Here is a 9,821-nt window from a genome sequence, read left to right on the forward strand (position 1 = left end):
CTCCAATTCATGTAAGAGCGTAGTAAATCGCATGTCGTTTAAAGCAACATGGCCCGATTTATGCTAAAGCATGCTTTGGTGTGTGACCCAATGTCTAATTCGATAAGATTAAGCGAAAGCACGCATTACGAGGAGTGACCCAAGGCCGTGAGTTATGTAAACCGTGGGCCACCCCTTTGTGCACGTTTTCCTAGGCCGAATGGCCATGTGTCGTGTTTGGTGTCGTATATAGCAATTGTATTTAGATCGAGTTGTATCTCTAAATTCTCGTTGTGTCGGCATGAAATGCCTGGGTTGTAATAGGGTAGATCCCAACGGCTCCCCCATTCCCCTTAAGCCTTGTTTGCTTTGTATGTTGTTAGATCAATCAACCCACATGCTAAATTACAACTTTGACAAAGTTAGTTTAGTTGCATCTAAATCGACATAGAAACTTCACATGTTAGGGTTTTAAAACGATGTTTGCATATCATATATCGCAGTAGCTACGACCTTGTTTGAAATCCGATACTTGACTTAGTAGAGGCCGTTATCGACGGGCGGGGTTAGGTGTCCTTATGGGCTTCCTAACACGTACCCTCACCCCTTACTCAAGATCTATGGTTTGTGGATCCGTCTAAATACCACTGGATTACGAGAGTCATTCAAATCGAGTGATATAGGGTACAAGTCTTTATCTTTAATCACTCGTAGTCGTTTGGCTTTATACTTTTCGACGAAAGGTGTAAAGTTGACTTGAACGGTTCCAAGTTCCCAAAAAACTTGGTGGCGACTCTAATTTGTCTTAATTCGATTCGAAAGAACCTCGAGTCGATTATGCCTAGTGTGGATCCCGCGGACGCAGTTCCCACGGGTGTTGTCCACACAGGTACGCAAATTTCAAACAACAACATCATTCTAAGCGGTTCCGAAAACTTCCTAACCACAAAACATATAACCACAACACTCCGAAGGATTCCCTCAAATCACTTACGTTACTTCATACTAAACTATTCCTTGAAATAAGATACTTCGCTATAAGTGTGACTTCACCACTCTAAATCCTCAAACATCCACAAACAACCTCCACGAGATCAAGGTCAAGGCTATACTCATATCCAACTAGTGTCGACCATGAGTTTCTCAAAATGACACAACCCTTAATCAAAATCCCAATTCAAGAGTCCTTTTGCACAATCTATCATCCCAAAGAGGTCTTGTTACACTCTCGAAGCCTAAAGCATAGATGGTGACATTCTCCAAATCACAAGACAACCACCCAAAACATCTAACTCACCTTAGCTCAACATCTATCGATCACAACTTATAATTACATCTCAAGAACTCTGGCTACTAATCCTCATTACCGCAAAGTGAATACCCAAATGAGATCCCAAAACTAGCAACAACTCTCACCTAACCCGGTTCCTATGTAATCATCACAACACTCACAAAAGTATACCGACTATGCTAACCTCAAGTTCAACTCAAACTTCCAAGTATAAACAACAAGGACCAGTTCCATAACCTTAGTATCATAAGCAACTCACACTTAACACACAGAATTCCACCTCTCAATTATACTCACTTTACCAAGGAACTAGGTATAAGAATCACCAAGTATGTTTCACGACACTACCTAAGTCTTTCCAACATCACAACCTCTCAAAACCAGGGTTATGGGTCAACGACAAACAAACTCTACAAAGTCAATTTATCCAACCAAGGTTAACGTTCCACAAAAGAAAGAGAACTATCTAAAAGGCGTTAAGAGAGGATTAGCGAGGAACAAAGGACAAGTTGGGAGGGTACAAAAGTAACTTCCAAGGAAAAGAAAAGAGAGTTTAGAAGGAGAAGTAAGCATCAAGAAGTAAGAGAATAAGGTAAGGTACACAAAGAACGAGGAACATCTTCAAGAAAGTAGGAGCATCCTCCAAAAGTTGGAACACATCTTCAATTTCCGGAAATAGGCCCCAAGTCTTGATCGCGACACGGGTAAGCTCATGGTATGTCGATCGAAGAGCACAACAATCAACAAACATGTTAGAACCTAACAAAGAGCAAACACAATACAGACTACCACATTAGGTCCTTAAGTCTACCCATCTCTCATTTATTATTTAAGGTCAAGTTCAGGTTTAAATTTGGGGTACACATGGGTGCGTCGGGAGCAACATAGGCTCTGATACCAACCATGACACCCCGCGATAACGCGGAAAATACAACTAATAGATTAAAGCGGGAATTTAGGAAATTTTTGAAACTTTTAAAATTTAAAGCGCGGGTTCATTAAAATCCAAAACACAAATAAAGATTGCGGAAATAGAGATTAAATTATACAAACGTGATAGTCAATGTGAGGGAAAATATATCCCCCGAATGACAATACGATAAAAGGTGAGTCTAATCAATCCTAATAAAACGACTACTAGGCCAAAGTGCTCACTAGCTCACACATATCTTCACACCATAGATGCACCAACTAGTACCTGTCATTCATGTAAACATGAACGCCACAGTCAGTGGGGAGTAACTCAAGGTTCTCCCAGCCACATAATGTCAAAATGAACACAACAAAGAACTCAATTAGATAAATCATGTAATATACTTACAAAAGATATGAACATCAAGTTTATATATTTAAACATGTCAATTAAATGAGATGGAATACGATAGATCAATATAAGCATAATGGAGACTCATTATTTATGTGAAATAATTAAATAATATGAAAGATAAGAATACGGTAATTTATGCTAAAGCACGCATTTCAAGGAATTACAACATAGATATGAGATTAGAATCCGAATCATGTGAAACAGTTAATTAAGGGATCAACCAATGCAAATTACAAGAATAGAAACCGTAGCCATTATTTGGAAAACCACTTAGCACACATTGCACGGGACGTGGCTACTAATGTCACATTCATACTTATGGCTTGCATCTCACCATAAGAACGGATGGGAACATCAATCCCGACGATCATATCGCAACTAGAGGGCTTATAGCTCACCCCTAGTATCCGATAGGACCAAGACAAACAACACAAGAAAGACAAATTCTAATATCTATAACCAACCAAGACCTTTACTACTCATATATCAATATATAATTCCCCTGGTAGGACGACAATGGTACTCCCAAGACTCAGTCCTAGTCTAAATCTGGCCAGACTCTCGGGACAGTACAGTTCCCGATTCGACATGCGGTAGAACAGTCCGCATCCAAGACTCGAAGACAGATCGAAAATCGAGAATCCACAATCGGCAGGATAGTCCGAAAGAGGCTGAAGATATGAGCTAAACCCACAATGGCAGGACAGTCCGAAAGAGGCGTAAAGATAAGTCAAGCAATACGGCATAGCATAAAGGCATTATCATAAAAAAAATACGACTCAACCTAGCGATACGAATCAACTTGGAACGAAACTAATAATGAATGAGCCGATAATAATTCAAGTAAGACATCCAAGTCCAGTTATACTCGTAAACATGGATTAGCGACTCAATTCTCAATACTTGTCACTTGAATAAAAATGTAAATAAACACAGATGAACCATTTATAATAAGCAAAACAAGCACTACTTATAAAAGACTCAATTTAATTAAACAAGTAGAATAATTCACTCATATTTGAGATGCGATAAATAAATGAGAATGAACGGATTAAAATTTCATATTATAGGTAAATAAGACATTTCATCAAATTTTGACTTGAATAAATAATAAATTCCACATTTATGATTAATGTGAGACAAATATATGAATGAACGATATTTAACGAATTAAGTTATAATAAAGCATGAGATAAACTGTAAATAATCCACATTCACTAGTAGAAATAAGGCGATTGACATCGGCACAGTGGCATCGATTCTTATTAAAACCGATGCCAATTGCTGTTTAATGTGATATTGGCATCGGTTAGGACTAAGGAACCGATGTCAATAGTGTATTTTTAGGAATTGCCATCGGTTGTACAATTGAAACCGATGCCAATTGTATTCCTATCATAGAGGGTAAAATTAGAGCTGCTGTTAAATGAGTCGTTTCCTCGCACACAAAAAACCATAGAAACTCAGATCTATATACTCCATCCTCTCACTTACAACCTTTCAACACTTGATCCAACCACGACGGCTAGCAACACCGCACACCGGTTGCTTTGCTCTTCTCCGCACACCCCACCACCACAAATGACATACATATACTAATATCAGCCCTCCTGCAGCTCCTACATTCCGTCCTTCTCGATATAATAGGTATAATCTCCCTTTTGTATAATTTTAATTAATTTTGTTGGGGGTTGTGAGTCACTTTTGGAATGATTTTATGCTAAATCGACTATATTAAATCGTTGTTTGATGTTATTATTGTTGTTTCTTTGCTTCTATTTCAGGTCTTCGGATTAGATTGACATAATTTGATAATTAGGGTTTATGAAATTTGGGGTCTTTTATTCAATTCAAATTTGGTTGTTGCATTATCTTATTTAGGTATTAGGCTTATTACATCGATCTCTTAATCTTGTACAATTTTACTTGTATTATTGTGGAACTAATCAAATACGTGAACTTACTGTGTGATTGGTTCAGTTTTTCAAACAAAGTGTTTGTTGTTCTACTAGATAAATCAGGTATTAGGCTTACATCTATCTCTTAATCTGTTTAATTTTCTTTCTATGTATAGTTGTTGTAAAACAAAGCCTTTGTTGTTTTACTAGATAAATTACATGTATATGTTGAAGCATCTCATTTTCACTAGGCATTTACCATCAACTATAATCATCTTCGACTGATGATTTTTTTCCTTTCCGGAGAGGGTGACAGTAGTACTTTGTGGTTTTTATGGTCATATCCTACTCTTATTCATGTTTATTGTAATAGCTGTAAGCTGTGTACTTGTGTGATGAAATATGAGTAGTGTTTTTTTTAAAAGATTTGTATACATGGGGTGGACTGAAATAAGAGGCCTTAAAGGCTGAAATTAGACGCCCTTTATATGCTGTACTACTATTTTTTGAAAGCAATTATTCTAATCTAGGTAGATCAAACCTGGACATCACTTCCTTCTAGTTCTCTTCATATACTTAGCCTATTCCGTTCCTCTTATGCATTAATTTATTCATGGGCATTTATCGCCTATTTTCATATATTCATTATGGATTTGGCTTACCGCCTATTTTCATATATTCATTATGGATTTGGCTTACATAATGTCTGGTGCTTTATTTGTGTACAGGTGCTAAATCTTTAGTGCTTATGCTTCTCTTTCACTTGGTTTCTTTTGTCTTACAACTGACCTAAAAATTATTGTTTAGTTAAAACCTCCGAGTTCATGTTCTAATTGTTATAGGAGGGATATTTTGGGGTTAAGTTACATATCCCCGCATCTTATAAAAACTATGATGCTTAGATTTGATGTTTAAATATCTTACTCCAAGGTTTTCAATTTTAACTCTAATAATGGATATATGATGCAGGTTCAAAAACCATTCGCAGCTTGAGGGAGGATTCAAAAAATGGAGGATATAAGGTTTTATTTTTAAATCGATTTTACATTTTCTTTACGTTTTAGCATGTTAATGTGTTTGTGTCTTCTTTACGAATCTACTATTAATAACCGTCATTGCAAGTGATATTATTTAGGTGAGATTGTGGTGTTGGTAGCCATGTGGGCGGGTGTCTGGTGTATCCCTTAATGACTGGGTAGCTTTGTTTATGCCTTATACTTGTGCCCTATGCTTTTTCAAGTTCGTTAAGGAGCAGTTTAGTTGTTTGTGCCTTATGCTTTTCCAAGTTCGTGAAATATATTTCAATTTCATTGTATACTTATTTAAAAATCTACCATTATTATTCTTTTTTGTGTTGTGTATTTCAGGTTCAATAATTACACTGGAAATGCAATTTTTGTTTTGTTATCATTGATCTTTAATTTTGGTTGTTTGCATAATCCTGCTCATTAAATTCAAAGATTTCTAAGTAAAAAAAATTACTCGAGAAGCAAGAAACATGTTATTCATTTCTAAGTAGTTTTTTCCCTTTCAGTTTCTTATTTCCGCCCTTCGATCTCTATGTACTTTTTATTATGGGTCATCCAGATTCCAGAAGTAGTCTCTTTGTGCTGTTGAAACCTGTGATTACATAATGGTAGTTTGGGTCCTGCAAAAATGTGTCCTTGATTTGGAGATTTTAAGGATCTGACACTCGGATCCCTACCTATATCAGATCCTTGTACCGAGGTCGAGCATCACATGTTATATAGTCGTAAGACTGTGTACACCTGACAACCTTGTTCCGCCAATTATGAGTGAACTTAAGGCATTTGGGCTATATTATTGTTGTTGGTGATGACTGAAATGTATTTTTAATATGCAGCTCATTCAATGATGTGCCTCCAAATGAAAGCGCTGTTGCTAGTCCATTGGGACATGACCTTTTCATAAAAGAACAGAACGATCTGATAACTGATCTTAAAGACATCCCAAAGAATGCTTGTAATCGATGAGTAAGTTTAAATTTTTATCTCACACTAAGAATGATCCAACCAACAGTGCTGGTGCACGTTTGTTTAGTCTGTGATATGTTCAGGTTTTCTAAGTTAAAACTTGCAGGCTTGTATCAGAGATTGTAGTCACTAAGAATTTGCTGCATTATACTAAGTATGTTTTTTTTTGCAAAGAGTAAGTCTCAAATAAAATGTTGTTTGTTCTTTTCAGGTTAATGAATTTGTGAAGCGCGCTCGAGCAGCAAAAGTCCATGCCCTTATTATTGGTCATCTGAAGAAGGAGACGCCTCTTTTGACTGGCAAGGTCAAGGCCCAAGAAACTCTTATTAACAATTTGGATGTTGAATTCAGAAAGGTTTTGTGCTAATCCCTATATACTTACTTCAATTTGATGGTGTATTGTTTGTCTTCAATTTGATAACCTTATGTATTGTACATCTTTTGAATTGAATTGAGTGGTGGTTGTTTTATTTTATCTTTTTATCAGATAGAATGATATGAATTGTTACTTTGCGATTATCTTAGCAACAAAAGTATCACAACCTTTAAAGTTATCTGGACGTCTTTCCGATATGCAGTCAATCAAAAATTCAAAAATGGTAAGATGACTATCACTTTATGCCTCAATTGCTGACACTTGTTTTTTTTTTTAAGATTGTCTATGCTCTTCAACTACAGCTTATTCCTTCTATTCTGCCTCGTTTCGGCCTAATGTTAGCACTCTTAAGAAACTTGACTCAAAAGGATTCGAAGGAGAGTTCTTGTGAGAGAATGAAATTACGATATTTGAGTAATTATAATTAGTAAAAGGGGATGTGAGTATGGGAAGAGGGAAAGAGGGAGACTGTGTACTGGAGAGGAGAGTGAAATTGTGCGGCTGATAGTAGTAGGTATCTAAGACATGATAAAATGAAATCATTTGCTTAATTCCATTCCTGTACATGGGAAGTATGTGTACTTGTGTAGGATCCAAATTTGATCCTTAGGCTGGAAATTGTACGTGTAGTTCGAATTAGGAGGGATTGGGCAGTTGGTTCCCAAGATTTCCTCTTGCCAAGAGTTTTTCCTTTGCTTAATTCCATTCTTGTTGTTTACAGGTGTTCGTAAGTACAACTATATGATGTAAGGATAGCATTTGCTACATTTGAACATCACACAATTCAAGAAGCAGTGGCTGAGCTAAATGGTGCTTTTTGGTACGATTACAAATCTCAAACTAGCTTGTCAAATCAACTATACTTAAACGCATTCATTATTCGCTGGTATAAAAAAAATAGTCGCATATAAGTTTTTGTGTTAAGTTAATCAAAATCTTTGTTTAGTGGTTAAGGCCCAAATTATACACACCAACAAAATTAGTTTCTTAGATCCAAAAATGCACTCCTAGTACTTGCTAAAACCACAATGCACCCAAAAAAACACACAACCCAAAATAGCTAAATTCAAAAATTTTTGTTCTTTTGGACCAAAATCGTTTAAACTGAAATGATTTCAGTAAACTAAAGTTAAGTAAAAAAAACGAGGCCAGCAGGAATACAAGCATTGTTAATCTCTTTTACTTGATTATTCTCTAAAGTTGTGTACACACCAATAATATTCTTTAGGGGGTGTCACAGAATACCAGATGTTGCAATACATAGGGTGTCACAGAAGAACAAATGCTGCAATACATGCATGACAACATCACAAGCAAAGCAGCTAATTGAGGTTTATATATGATGTAGTGAACGGTTGATCTAGATACTCGAATAGTTAGGGTTTATATGTATGTGATTTTGTTGCTGGATACAATTCGTTGAATGGTTGTATTGGATTTGGATTTGTTGGTATTGAACTTATGAATATTGGATTGCTCAATTTATAAAGAGATTGTCGAATTTTTTATAGCGTTTAGAAAATAAAATAATGCAGGTATTATTGTCGAATTTCTATAGCCAATAACTTATTTATTGGCTAGGCAGAAATTTTTTTTATTGTTGTAATTGATGATTGACATCGGTTCCTAAGTTACAACCGATGCCAATAATGCAAAAATTGCCATCGGTTTTTCTGGTACAACCGATGCCAATATGTGTAAATTGGCATCGGTTAGAACCGATGCCAATTGAATAATAACCGATGCCAATATGTGTAAATTGGCATCGGTTCATGAACCGATGCCAATTCAAAAAAATGCCATTGGCATCGGTTGGGAACCGATGCCAATCACTGTTTATAACCGATGCCAATTGCATTAATAGTACTAGTGATTCTCACCATTTCTAAGCACACATTATGATTTATAGATGAACCAAGAGTTACTAGGCATGTTCAAGGCATAAAATACGACATTAGAAAGCATAGAACAAGGAAGAAAGAGGGTAGCGGACTGCACAAGCTGTGCTTAGCTCCACATGTGACCAACCCCGTGATCAACTAAGCCGCGACCAACCTGCCCAGCTCACGGCCAGCCACTGCCTAGGCAGCCCCAAAACAAGCTAATACAGGCCACCACAAGCAGGTTAAACAGATCGTCAAAACAGGCCACAACCGAATACCAAAATAGGCCATGACCGACCCAAACACTGACCACACAACACGCCAAAAACAGACCAAAAAGCAGGCCAAATAGACTAACAAAACAGGCCACAATATAGGCTGTAACAGGCCACCAAAATAGTCCCCAAAGCAGGCCAAACCGAATACCAAAACAGTCCGAGTTCTTACCCAGAAAATCGCGTCACACCAGTCCACTTCTGTCCAAGAACGAAGTCGGAACAACCTACTTTAGCCCTCACACACCCGTCCCAAACAGACCCAGAAATGCATACAACCCACATAAATTTCCTTTACTCAAACCATAACCTATGAATAAACCAACTATGCATCGTCCCGAAGTACCTGCGAACCTGACTTAAAGACACACCCAATTTCCGCCTTAACACAGTCCCTCACCAGTCTACAAAACAGCCTGCTCAACGCATTATAACGGTCCCAAAAATGCATAGAAAACCCGTCCCACATCAGTCACTCTTATGCCCCAAAACAGTCCTGGATCCCTGCAATGACACGTCCCAAAAAGCCCACTCGCAACCCTACCACGACTGCCAAACAGCCAGCAACCCAGCTCCAAAAATCGAGCCACCATAGGTCCTAAACACCCCACGTACTCATCCCAAAACAGTCCATACGGCCTCAATTTCGACTGTCCCAAAACAGTCTGAAGGCTGCATAAAACTGCACCACAAAACTGGTACCAAAACAGAGCTCAATCAGTCCTAAACCGAGTCAAAACAGTCCCATCTCAGCACAATTTTAAGACGGAATTTAAGACAGGAATGAAACAAAAATAA

General features: G+C 37.4%; 1 long non-coding RNA gene across 2 annotated transcripts; it reads left to right on the forward strand.

Moving 5' to 3' along the window:
• The first annotated feature begins 4,012 nt into the window (after window positions 1-4,012).
• LOC141634539 (uncharacterized) lies at window positions 4,013-8,312 on the forward strand. 2 transcript variants are annotated; one of them, XR_012539267.1, is made up of 6 exons: window positions 4,013-4,244; window positions 5,465-5,517; window positions 6,360-6,489; window positions 6,701-6,844; window positions 7,587-7,685; window positions 8,106-8,312. It is a non-coding gene; the product is annotated as an uncharacterized LOC141634539 (long non-coding RNA). The 2 variants fall into 2 exon arrangements; XR_012539266.1 differs by having other exon boundaries at window positions 6,701-7,685.
• Window positions 8,313-9,821: the final 1,509 nt, after the last annotated feature.

Source organism: Silene latifolia, chromosome Y (genome assembly GCF_048544455.1).
Source record: "Silene latifolia isolate original U9 population chromosome Y, ASM4854445v1, whole genome shotgun sequence".
Classification (NCBI taxonomy): Eukaryota; Viridiplantae; Streptophyta; class Magnoliopsida; order Caryophyllales; family Caryophyllaceae; genus Silene; species Silene latifolia.